Genomic DNA, 12645 nt, shown 5'->3' on the forward strand with positions numbered 1-12645 from the left:
AGATAATCTTTTCTGACTCAATTTTATGGATAATGAAACTGAAGTTCCCAGAGAAGTTAACTTGCCTAGTTTGCAGGTGAGCTTGTGTCCTGGTTGGCTCAGTGTATACCTGTTGCTCTAGCTTAATTTTTCTTAGCACTTTCATTTCACACTCAAAAGTGTCCTGTTGGAACAACAAATTGTATAGCTGCCGTCAGTGGTGGCCTCAGAACAGCAGGGCAAAGATTGCTCTCCACATCTCCAGATCTCAATTCCTAGCTCACTGTCCCTGCATCTACCCTACTACTGCCTTGTCTTGAGTGAACTGGAACACACTCTGTTTTTCAAATAGGAATCCTATTATTTTGCTCACGTGGGTCCAGAGCCATTCAGAGATTAGAACTCTAAGAGGAACATGAAAGATGTTATGAACACTAAGAGAGTTAAGGTTAGAAATTCACTGGAAGAGAATTTATGGCAAGCTTGGTCGAATATCACACAGGGTATTCATTCAGTCAGGAAATAGTTAGGGCCCTATGTGTCTCGCAAACTAAGTGAGAGCTCACCTGTCGGTGTTTCATGCATTCTTTTCTCCATCTCTTTTTGTCAAGTAAACAATTACTGAGCATTTTCTAAATGCAAGGCACTGTGAAAGAATCAAAGAAGTGGCAATGGTTGAGAGGCTACCAACAGCTTTAAGAGATATGATCAGCGTTCTCTAACTTGTGAATTTTCATCTAATTGGGTAGCATCGTGTTAATGTAATGGTCAACATTTCCAGTGTGGATTCCGCTTGTACTCTTGACAGTTCAAGATGACTTGGTTACCAGGTATCAGTGATCTGGGAGATAGTCTAAATATTTGGTAAAGTGATGGCTGGGTGGTAGGAAAAGGAGGTGGGAGGAGAGAATTTCCCAGCGCCCCTCAAATCACACCATCTAATTTGTTTCCTACATGAGCCCAGACCACAAGGTCAGCCACAGGGCTGAGGTGCCAATGACTTATCCCTGAGAGGTCAGAAGTACATCAGAAAACCTCCTACCACAGAGGGTGAATAAGAGGGCTATAAAACATGAGAACACAAAACGTAATGGCTTAATGGTTTTGGCTCTGATCTGGTTTGCAGGGACCTATCTTCTTACATAGTCAATGAGCTGTTTCCAACCTACATTTGATTTCGTTAGTGGAGAGAGAAAACAGATGCACTGTTGGCAGCATGGGAGTCTAATCCAAACATCTAACTAAATAACACTGCTTGGAGGAATTCAGAATGGGGTCCAAGAGTAGGAAGAGAAATATATTAGAGAACAGGGACTCTGAAAGTTTACTCTTCCCCCCCTTGTCTGTGGTGTAGTGTAGCCATCAGTAGCAGTCATCAGTGGCTAATGACCTGGAAGAAGCAGGAAATCATGTGGAGGTAGGGTCACACATGACGATCTGTGGTAACTTACAAGCAGGCTTTCTTGAGTTGCTTCCCCCGTCGTATGAGATGGGTTCTTTTATGAGTTTGAGTCAAATCCATTCAAATAGGGTTTCCTAACCTGGCACTGTGCGAGCTCCTCAAAGCTAGAAACCTATAGGAATTAGATGTCTTTCAATTTCCAGAGCCTTACTGTGTGGTATAGGGATTCCTTTTCTTTAAAAAGTTACTTTCTCTCAAAGATATCTTGGGAAATTTTATCCCACAATTACTACAAAATCTTTGGCTTCTTATAAGTTGAACCAAGAGTTAATTTGTATGTCGAAGATACAAGTTGAAATCATTAAGGAAAAACCTTAATGGTACGATACCATAAAAGCTCCTTATATTTGTAATATTTGAAATTATTTGAAATTATTTTAAAAAGTTAATGTTGTGTGCGTGTGTGTGTGGGCGTATGTGCACTCCCTTTCTTTATGCCCTCAGATACAAATAGAGAGTCTAGAAGCCAGGAAGAATTCTGAATTAAATGGGAATCCTTGTTAGTAACTTCCCTGTTCCAGCAGTCATGTGATATGTGGAAGTCTCACCTTGGTATCCATCCATACCTACAAATAAAAAGATTTATCATTGATCATGCATATAATTGATAAGATGAACATCAAGGATTCCTCCTTTCTTATCCATATGTAGCTAACCTGAGATATAGTTCTATAAATTATAGAAAACAAACAATAACAGAATAGCTTGCCATCTTAGAAGTCTGGAAAACAGATGAGCTCTCTAGACTGAGCAAAACATGCAAGTATATAGCCATGTGCCTTTCCATCAGAACTGTTGGTAAAAAAAAACCTAGCACATTTATACAAAGCAGATTAATGTTGGCCTGAGGATGGGATTGGAGGTGGGAAGTGTGGATGGGAAGGATTTTGCAACGACACAAGAAAATGCATAGGGGTGATGGATATATTTACTATCTTGATTGTGACGATGGTTTCGTGGGTGTATGCACATTTCAAACCTTATCAAATTATGGCCTTAAAAAATGTGCCTCTTATTGTATCAATCCTACCTCAATGAACCTGAAAACAATTGTAGATTGTTAAAAAATAAAACTAACACGAAAGAAACTCAGAATTTTAAGGCATTTTTTTAGTGTGGCCCTATAAGCTCCATTAAGGGTATTATGTTGCCTATTAGAATGACTGGAATTAGAGATATTTCCTTGAAAGAAAGATGCATGTCTTATTTATTTCTGTTACTAAAACCTTAAGTCTCAGTACAGGTCCTGGTACATAATAAAGGTACATGGTATACTTTGACTGAATAGCAATATAGCTATTATTGCAAATAGCAATATTTGACAAGCAATATAATCCCAAAGTATATGGAAAAGAAGGATATACTGGTTAGGATAGTATGATATACCATTTATATTTGGCTGCTAGTAACAGAATCCCAATTCTAGAGGATAAATCAAACAAGTATTTATTCTTTCCTGCAATAGTGGTTCAGAGATAGGCAATCCAGGGCTGTTGGGTGGCTCTCCAAAAGCACTAGGAACTCAAGATTTTTCTGTTTTTTTCTGCTTCATAACACATGGCTTTCATCTTCAAGGATAACGAATTTTCCCAGATGGTAGAGGAAATTCTAGCCATTATCACTGACTTCTAGAAACAGGAAGGAAGATGGCAGCTCTTCTTTGCTTAGACTATTCCTTTTAAGTGACCTTCTCTGAAAACCTACCCCACATTTTTGTATTTTGTTCGCCATATTTAATATCAAGGGAGGCTGGGGAAAGTAGGCTGTATGTCAGTTGCTAATGTATACAGGTAAAATCAGGTTTTGGATAACAAGGAAGAGGGAGAAAATGGATATTGGGTGGCAACCAGCTCTCCCTATCACATGGGACCTCAATGTTCCTTTTATGACTATCATTCCTCTTGTTCTTGGCACCAAAGTTGAATAGTAATTAGGGTTTATAGAGCACACTTCTAGGTGTGGCTTCTTAACCACTCAGGTCTTTTTTTTGTGGTACGCCGGCCTCTCACTGTTGTGGCCTCTCCCGTTGCGGAGCACAGGCTCCGGATGCGTAGGCTTAGCAGCCATGGCTCACGGGCCCAGCCGCTCCACGGCATGTGGGATCTTCCCGGGCCGGGGCACGAACCCGTGTCCCCTGCGTCGGCAGGCGGACTCTCAACCACTGCGCCACCAGGGAAGCCCCACTCAGGTCTTTTATTTCACTATAAACATTTGACAGACACCAAACAGATAGAAAAGGAAATGGTTATACCTAGAGGAAACTAACAGCACTGAATTCCAACTGACAGATTCACTCTTCTACCAAGCAAAGAATACAGGTCAAAGGCCATTGTGATAAAACGATTGTCCAGATTCTTTGATTTTATTGTATTGCATATTTCTTAAGAAGAATGTGTTATTTCCTAGGGCTCAGAAATCTTTTGCTATATAGAGATTTTGTCACAATAATATTTGTTGTGATGAAATTTGACCTATATTATATTTCTTTATGTCTGCTGCCTAATTTCCCTTAAGGCTGTGGTTTTCAAATTTGTTTAGATGGAGAAATGCTTTGTTGGAACAAAATCTTTTGGAAACATACAAATAAAACAGATAAAATTGATGTGGCTCTAGATGAAGGATTATGAGTAGAAATAACCTACAAACCCCTCGAGCTCATCCACTTTCCCATCTCTACCCTCTACTTTAAAACACACATACATGTTTGGATCATGGTTTAAGATGTTGTCAATGATTTGTTTTTAGTAAGATTTAAATCCATCTAGTCAAGAATAAGTAAAAGACCTGGAAAGTATTCTCTTCTCTTCCACCAGCTCATTTCCTTAGATTCTATGAGATGACCACTTAAATCTTCCAATTTGTACGTAAGTTAAGAATTTGAGAATCAGTAGCAATTTGGTGTTTTTAAATAGTGTCTTGGCTTGGAGAACAGAAGTTAATCAACTGCTGAGGTTTCACTGTTGTAAAATCTTATTATGGCGTGGAAACATAGCTCTTCACTGCACCATCAGAATCCACACACATCCATTCTAATGGGAGAGGAATTACTACGTTTATCACTCATTTAAGACGCAGTTTTTCAGAAAATGGATGGTTTTGTTGTTGCTATATATTTTGCTTATCATATCCATAACTAAGCATTGTGAGTTCATCAGAAATAAAATCTGAAGTTCTTTCATTAAAAAGAAACATTTTTAGAGAAAAAATATACATATTTGGAAATAAGGTTATCAGAGAAACCACCAGTTTTTATTATTGTGAGATAGGTGATACGTGACTTTCTTTTTCAAGAAAAAAAAAAAAATATGGGCACAGGAAGTTTTAGGAGTCAATCTGACTTTTTGTTAAAACCAAAGAAGGGCCTACGAAGGAGAGAGTAAAGTTACTCTTTATAAAGCTGTTTTAGATCCAAGTCAATTATTAAATTTACTTATGATATATATATACATTTACATTATTGTCCAAATTGGTGGTGCTTAGAAGGGGAAGTGTTGCCTTCTCAGAAGGCATTTTAGAAATGTGTGGGGGTGGGTTTAGATTGTTAAAATATTTGGCATGTGCTGTTGGCAGTTATTGGATGGGGGTCAGGGATGCTACATGCCCTGTGATGTGCTAGAGAGTCCTGTAAAATAAGCACTTGCCCGTGATCTGCAGGACTGCCGGACATCCCACTAGGCACCTAGTCTGTTTTACATATAAGCACAAAGTATCTTTTCATGGTTTTAACATATACTGACACGAAAATTAGTGAGAGACTTTATCATATTTTGTTCAAAGCTTTATTAAGATTTGTTCACCATTTCAGAAAGTCATGTCATTTGCAGCAAAATCATTTGTGGTACATGCACCAGCAGCCCTCCATAGGTTGCATCCTTAGTGATGATTCAATGAATAGGTACAAGCACCTTCCCGTGTACTTGTCTCTGAGTTTTACAAACTGAACTATAGATAATTTTCGTATAAACTATTATACTTTTATTTCTCCTTTATATTTAGTCGAGGCTGCAGATAATTCCTATGGATTTCATTTCAGGATAGTAAAGGTGGTTATAAGAAGTAGATGTTGGTTCTGATAAAGTTGAGGATTATTAGCCCAGGGATTCTCAACCTTGTTACCATGGACATTTTGGGCAGATTATTATTTGTTGCAGGGTTCGATCCTGCGCACTGTAGAATCTTTAACAGCATCCTTGGTTTCCACTCACTAGACGCTAGGAGCATTCCCCTGACATACACCCAAACTGTGACAACCAAAAATTTCTCAAGACAATGACAAATATCCCTTAGGGGACAAAATCATCCCTAACTGTGAACCACTGTATTAGTGTAAAATATAGTAAGAATTCTAGAATTGTCATATGTGCTCCTTTTCTTTAGCTCACCATTACTTAAAAAAAAATATTTTCCCAACTTTAATCTTACAGATTTTAAAATTCATTGGTTTTTTAAAATTGAAGTATAGTCGATTTACAATGTAGTGTTAGTTTCTGGTGTACAGCAAAGTGATTCAGATATATATATATATATATATATATATACACACACACACACACACATTCTTTTTCAGATTCTTTTCATTACAGTTTGTTAAAAGATATTGGATATAGTTCCCTGTGCTATGCAGTAGGACCCTTATTGTTTATCTATTTTACATATAGTAGTTTGTATCTGCTAATCTCAAACTCCTAATTTATCTCCCACACCCTTTCTACTTTGGTAGCCATAAGTTTGATTTTCATGTCTGTGAGTCTGTTTCTGTTTTATAAATAAGTTCATTTGTATCACTTTTTAGATTCCACATATAAGTGATATCACATGACATTTGTCTTCTCTGTGTGACTTCACTTAGTATGATAATCTCTAGGTCCATCCACGTTGCTGCAAATGACATTATTTCATCCTTCTTATGGCTGAGTAATATTCCATTGTATACATACACCACATCTTCTTTATCCATTCATCTGTCGATGGACATTTAGGTTGCTTCCATGTCTTGGCTATTGTGAATGGTGCTGCTCTGAACACTGACATGCATGTACCATTACTTATTAATGAACAACTTCCCTATATTCTTTGAAACTGCTGTCGACAGTTCCTTGGTGCAGCCCATGTTCCGGTTTCCTTCAGTAGCTTGTCATGACTGTGCTAGCTACTGCCTCTTTCAAACTTTTCAGAATTTTGATTCTTTTTTAGGGAGAAGGAAACTGAACTGGAAAGGCTGATTTTTATCTCCGTTTTGTCATATTTTATTTGTGTGACCTTGGGCAAATCATTTCACCCCTTCCGTGTCTCAACTTCATCTGTAAAATGAAGGATTGGGCTAGAAAACCTGAGGTTCCTTCATCTCTCAAAATCTTTGATTGGGCTTCCCTGGTGGCGCAGTGGTTGAGAGTCCGCCTGCCGATGCAGGGGACACGGGTTCGTGCCCCGGCCCGGGAAGATCCCACGTGCCGCGGAGCGGCTGGGCTCGTGAGCCATGGCCGCTGAGCCTGCGTGTCCGGAGCCTGTGCTCCGCAATGGGAGAGGCCACAACAGTGAGAGGCCCGAAAAAAAAAAATCTTTGATTAATTTTTCTCTGACTCATCTCTTAAAAAAACCTGTTTAACTGTTGGCAACTCTACATGTGATTTGGCAGGAGACATCTCAAAAGTGCTGAGAAAGTATAAGAAAACAGTGATATTAAAACAGTGATATAAAAAACAGTGATATTCATGAAAAATATTATCACTCAGAGAATTTTAAAATAGTCCAGCTGAAGTTGGCAAAATAGATTAATTGCAGCTTAACAAAATCTAAATTTATTTAAAACCTTCTTGTTAAAGAACCTTGCTCTGAAATAGAACAAAAAGACTCATTAGGGTATTAACAAACACATATGCTTGTACTTCCTGAGGGAGAAAGAGGGAGTTAATAATTTGGCCCATGATCTAGATTGATGAGAAAACCTGAAGACTCAAAATTACATAGGTATCTATACTGATTACTCTTCCTCTAAATGGCCAAGCCATATGGATGACAAATGAAAAAGTCATCAAGTCATATACTGTTTCTCCCACATGGCTAAATACCTGGATATTTGGAGATAGAGGGAACTTACAACTAATTGGCTGAATTTTCACCGTTTTTTTCCCCTATGGCTTGGACATGAGAAACATGGAACTCACTTTATAGTGTTGGCAACAGGCACCTCTAAATCAAAGAGGTTTCAATTATGGATATTCCCTGTTTCTCCTCTGCTGTTATATAAAAAGGCTCTAAAAGCATTCTATTGGCCAAAGGTGATGATAACTCAGAATTAAATGCCAAACTGAAAAGGCATTGCAATCCTGTTGAAGGGGAAGGAAAATTACTAAACACCCACTGTTTTCCGGGCATGTATTACCTCTAATCCTAAGAATGGCTTACGGCATAAGCACTGTAATTCTTATTTATGGACGAAGAAACTGAGCCTTGAGATGACCTGTCCAAGATCACCTAACTACAAAAGGGAGCCTGAATCTTTCTGATTCAAATGTCTCCACTCTTTCCACTGAGCTACTAAGATACCCTTATGTTAGCTGAAGGTAGTTATGGTTACCAGGGTTAACATGGCTGTGTTTCCCAAATGCCACCTCTGGTTGAGGCATAGTTAGAGGGAAAATCTGTAAAGTTTGTGTAGCTTGTGTTTGATTCTCCTCTCCCTTCTTCTTTTTTTCTTCACCCTTCAAGATCTGACTCTACTCTAGACATCAGTATCCCCAGACTGCTCAGTAGATGCTCATGGGCTTTAACAGCACCACACTTGGTCAGGGCAATCATACCAGCATTCTCCCAGAATCCTCCCCCTGTCCATTTCTTTAGACTCTGCTCTCGGCCAGATGGTTTTATGAGGTCGTGGCTTTGCAGACACTGCCAGCTACTGGATTAATTGTCTAGCCTTCAAAGGATCTTAATCGAGATACAAATCCATCTAAGATCATTCAAGAGAGGTTAGAGTGTTGTTGCCAATGTCAGAGTCTTGGTGACTAAGCAGACTAAGAACCTCTCTGCCAGGGGCCATCAACATTTTTATGGAGATCAAAGCCCTAAACTCAAATGGTAAAACACTCATTAGACATTTAAAGCCAGTGAGTTTAAGAGGGTCAATAAAGAGATAACTGTGCCTTTTCCTGGGGTCTCTTAAAATATACACTGCACTAGACCAAAGTCTTCCTTATGATGAACCAATTTTTGATCAAGATGGTAAATGCCCAAGGAGCCTATGTCTAAGTTGGCTTAACTGAAAGAAAAAAAAAAAAAGAATTTTAGTGTTTCAGTAATCAAGAATTCCAACATGATACAAACAGCAGCAACATGGGGTACTAGGCTAGGCATGGTCCCTGGTTTTGCATAACAAAGATGTCAATTATTCCTTTGGGCACAAAGAGCTTCTATTCATTAGTCAATTGTTTAATACTGATTGAGCACTTGCTATGTCTAAAGCTTTGTGCTGGGGTGAAGATAAGGGATCTTGTTAATGTGTAAAGGGTTTAAAATAATTTAATATACTTAAGAAGTCATGTAAATTAATGCAAGGTTTGCAGCAGGACATGGAATCGATATACATATTATATTTATTTATTTGTGCTCGTTTATTCAACAAATATTTATACGAGGGATGAATATTCCAGGCACCATGTTAAATTCTGGGAGATATAACTGAGATTCAGATACATCTGAAGGGCCAGTTGTGTGGTCAGGGACACAAGTACAAGTATGCTGATTCCACGACAGCGTGTTAAGTACTGTGGAAAAATCAGTCATCCTGGCAAGCTTTGACATGACAGCACACAGATGGGGCAGCTGCCCCTTGTCTTAAGGTGATGAGGAAGGCATCCTGGGAGAGATGATGCCCAAGTTGAGACCTAGAGGATGAGGAGTGAGCCAGACAAAATGTGAGGAAGCTGCAGCAAGAAGGATGGAGGGAACAGCCCGAGCAAGGCTTGGAGACAAGGGAGAGGCTGACAAAGTATGAAATAGTCGATAGTTCATTACGGCAAGAATTTAGAATTTAAGGCATGGAAATAATGGAGGATACAGGTAGAGAAGTAAAGAAAGACTAGTTCATGAAGATATTTGAATCCATGCCCAGGAGCTTAGATGTTATCTTGGGGACAGTAGGGCTCCAATGATGAATTTCAATCATGGCAGCCATTTCAGTGATTAGAATGTCAGATACATGGGAAAACTGGGTAATTTTGCTTTTCTGGAAAATATAAAAAGTCAACAGAAATACCTGAAGCCAATAACCAAATTATCTTGAAGATTTTGATTCACCTGTGATGGTGAATGAGGCATAAAATGTTCACATATGTTCTTTCTTCTCTCCACGGTGGCAAGATTCCTTAGAAAATCAATAAAAGACATTTTTGAAGAAGAAGTTAGTAAAAATCATAAAAAGGCTTGAGTTAGAAGAGACATTTTGCAGCTGTTTCTGGCTGAAACCAGAAAGTGGAAATGAAGCTGCTGACGCATCTCTCCTTAAAACTTTATTAAGCAGACAACCTTCCTTCACCCTCACCAGCCCTAACTCTAAGTACTTTTTTTTTAATGTGAAAAGGGTTTTAAAAAATGTTTTAAAGTTAATAAAATATACAACTTACCAGGTTAATCTGAACCAGTTTGCAAACTCCCTTTACATTTGGATAAAAAAATAAACCCTTAGATTAACAAACTCTTGGCAAATTCCCTGCCTCTCCTGTTGGTGAATTCTTTGCTAGTTACATTTCCGGCTCCCCAGACATGGAATGAATAAGCCTGGACAAACCAGGCCTGGCTGTAATTACACTAAGCATTTTTTTTTTTTTTTTTGCAATAAGAAAAAGTGTGTCATAGTGTACAGATATCCTTAAGGTGACATTTATTCTGATCTTTCAAGTTTGGGGCTGTGCCCTAGGCCCTTGGATCCGATAATAACATTTGGCCAAAGGCACTTTCTACATTTTTGATGATTGCAGATTTTGCCATTTGTGAAAGTGATAATGCTGCTGTCTAGACAAATTGAAGGGTGGAGGTGGGCTATGCAGAGGAGACTGAGAGGACCTGAGTCAATCCAAGTTCGCAGACTGCAGATTTAATATGCCTTTAGTTCTTAAGAAACCAGGCTCTATGGAGCAAGTGGGGGTCAAGGGTAGAGATGCCAATTCCAATGGCTGACTGTACGCCACCATTTTATGTAGGGGACTTGAGCATCCACGGATTTGGGTATCTGCAGGGGTCTTGGAACCAATCCATGGCAGATGCCAAGGAATGACTGTGTTCTGGAAAGAACTGTTATCCTAGAGTTGGGGACAATCAGACATTCCTCTCGTCTCTTCCCCAGCGTCCGTCCTTCCAAGTTTGCCCCATGACTCATCTTTTCCAGAAGGCTTTCCTGATGAATCTTCTTCCATCTCAGTCATTTCCAAGGGGTTATTATAATTCAAATCATACAATATTTCTTCTTAGCTGGCTTTAATTCCCTTCTTTCTTTCTTTCTCTGCAATGGCTCCACCTCTTCTGCCTTTCTCTTGGCACCATGCTCAATGCTCTTCATGCAGTATGTGCTTAATACTTTGACAAGGACATTATGAAAGAACTTAAGGCCCAGAAAGAAAATGTGTAATGCCAGCACCCAGCTACCTCACAAGCAGATTTTCCCTGCATAATCACATTTATTACTCTCATAAAATATAACACTATCCTTATTACTTTTGGCAGTAAAAGAAAGCCTCTAATGTATACCTTTCCTACCACACCTCTCACACTTTACTATTAAGGGAGTTCTAAATAGAGGAGTGGAAAGGCCTGGAAAAGGCTAGATTTCTTCAGCGGGAGCCAAATGACTTGACGTGTGGAAGTTTGATTCTGAACTTAAAATGGTATGGGAAAACATAAACCCTTATATCTTAAGTGTGACCCACGGCCCCTACAGTGTTTTGAAATGGAGTCCTCCTTTCAAAGTCTTCCCCTAATTCTTCTTTGAGAAGAAGTAGTGTGAAACTTACTTTCAAAGCCCTTAAGTGTAAAAATAAACAAGTATTCAGTCAGTTGGGTCCCCGATGCCTTGCTACACTACAACACATTTTTGAGTCATAAATCACGACTCTGACAGGTCTATGATGATGCATTGTGTTAATACATCATAATGACAATGTTGATGATGTATTAGTGTGATATATCCTGAAAGCCTATCACTTTAGAATTCTGTGTTTATGGACAGCAAAGGAAAGATTTGGGGGGAGAGGTGAAACTGAGAAAAAGGGAGGCACAGGGGAGGGTTCAGGATGATGAACATCTTTTTCTGACAGACCAACAACCGAAAAGGGAAATCAAAGTTTCTACATCTCAGGCTCTAATGCCTTCCCTCTCCCAATAGTTGTGCCATGGATGCAACTCCTGGAGATGTAGATGCTATCAAACCAGGAGTCACACAGCTAGCTATTAGCAGGGCCAGTCTGGGCACAGATCTTCTGGGTCTCAGCCCCATACTCTTTCCAAACCTTGAAGTGAATGAAATGTACTCTATGTACATGAAATAGGAGCTCTGTTTTAGGTGAACTCATTGGCCAAAATGTTTTGGTCACATGTACACATGCATGTTTGCTAAAAGTTTGTGATCTTTAGCAGTCAGTGGTCTTTTCTCCCTCGGCTTCTGGTAGGTATGGAGTTCAATGAACGGTCTAAGAGTAGTAATGCGACCATTTCATTTGTTGGGCATTCACTACTACAGCAGGCTGGGTCCCAGCATTTACTACACTGGCCATCGGACCAGACCAAACCCTAATTCCCTATTAATCTCTCCTTCAAACCAATTCGGTAGGGCTATTTCCCTCTTTTCAGGGGAATATATGTGGTGACTTGACAGTGATGAAAGCAGTTAGTCCTTTGGTTCAGCTCGTCATCTCTCCTATAAAATAAGTCAATTATATAGAAGTTGTGCCATCTTCATAATGAGAACAATTGGAAAAAATGCATGTGCTTTGTGACGGAGAAGTCCTATTATATCATAGCTATCAAATCTTCAATTGTCATTTCCAGTCAATCCATAATTGGCTTTGACATTCTTCATTTAAATCATCTCAGTTCAATTTTAAGATGTTCCTCAAAAAATATAACAAACAGAGAAAAAAGGAAAGAAAGAAAAAAGTAAGTCAAGTAGAAAGATGAAAAACATTTAGAAATGCAGTGAAAACAGGGAAACAGTA

This window comes from Phocoena sinus, chromosome 13, assembly GCF_008692025.1.
Source record: "Phocoena sinus isolate mPhoSin1 chromosome 13, mPhoSin1.pri, whole genome shotgun sequence".
In the NCBI taxonomy this organism is placed as follows: Eukaryota; Metazoa; Chordata; class Mammalia; order Artiodactyla; family Phocoenidae; genus Phocoena; species Phocoena sinus.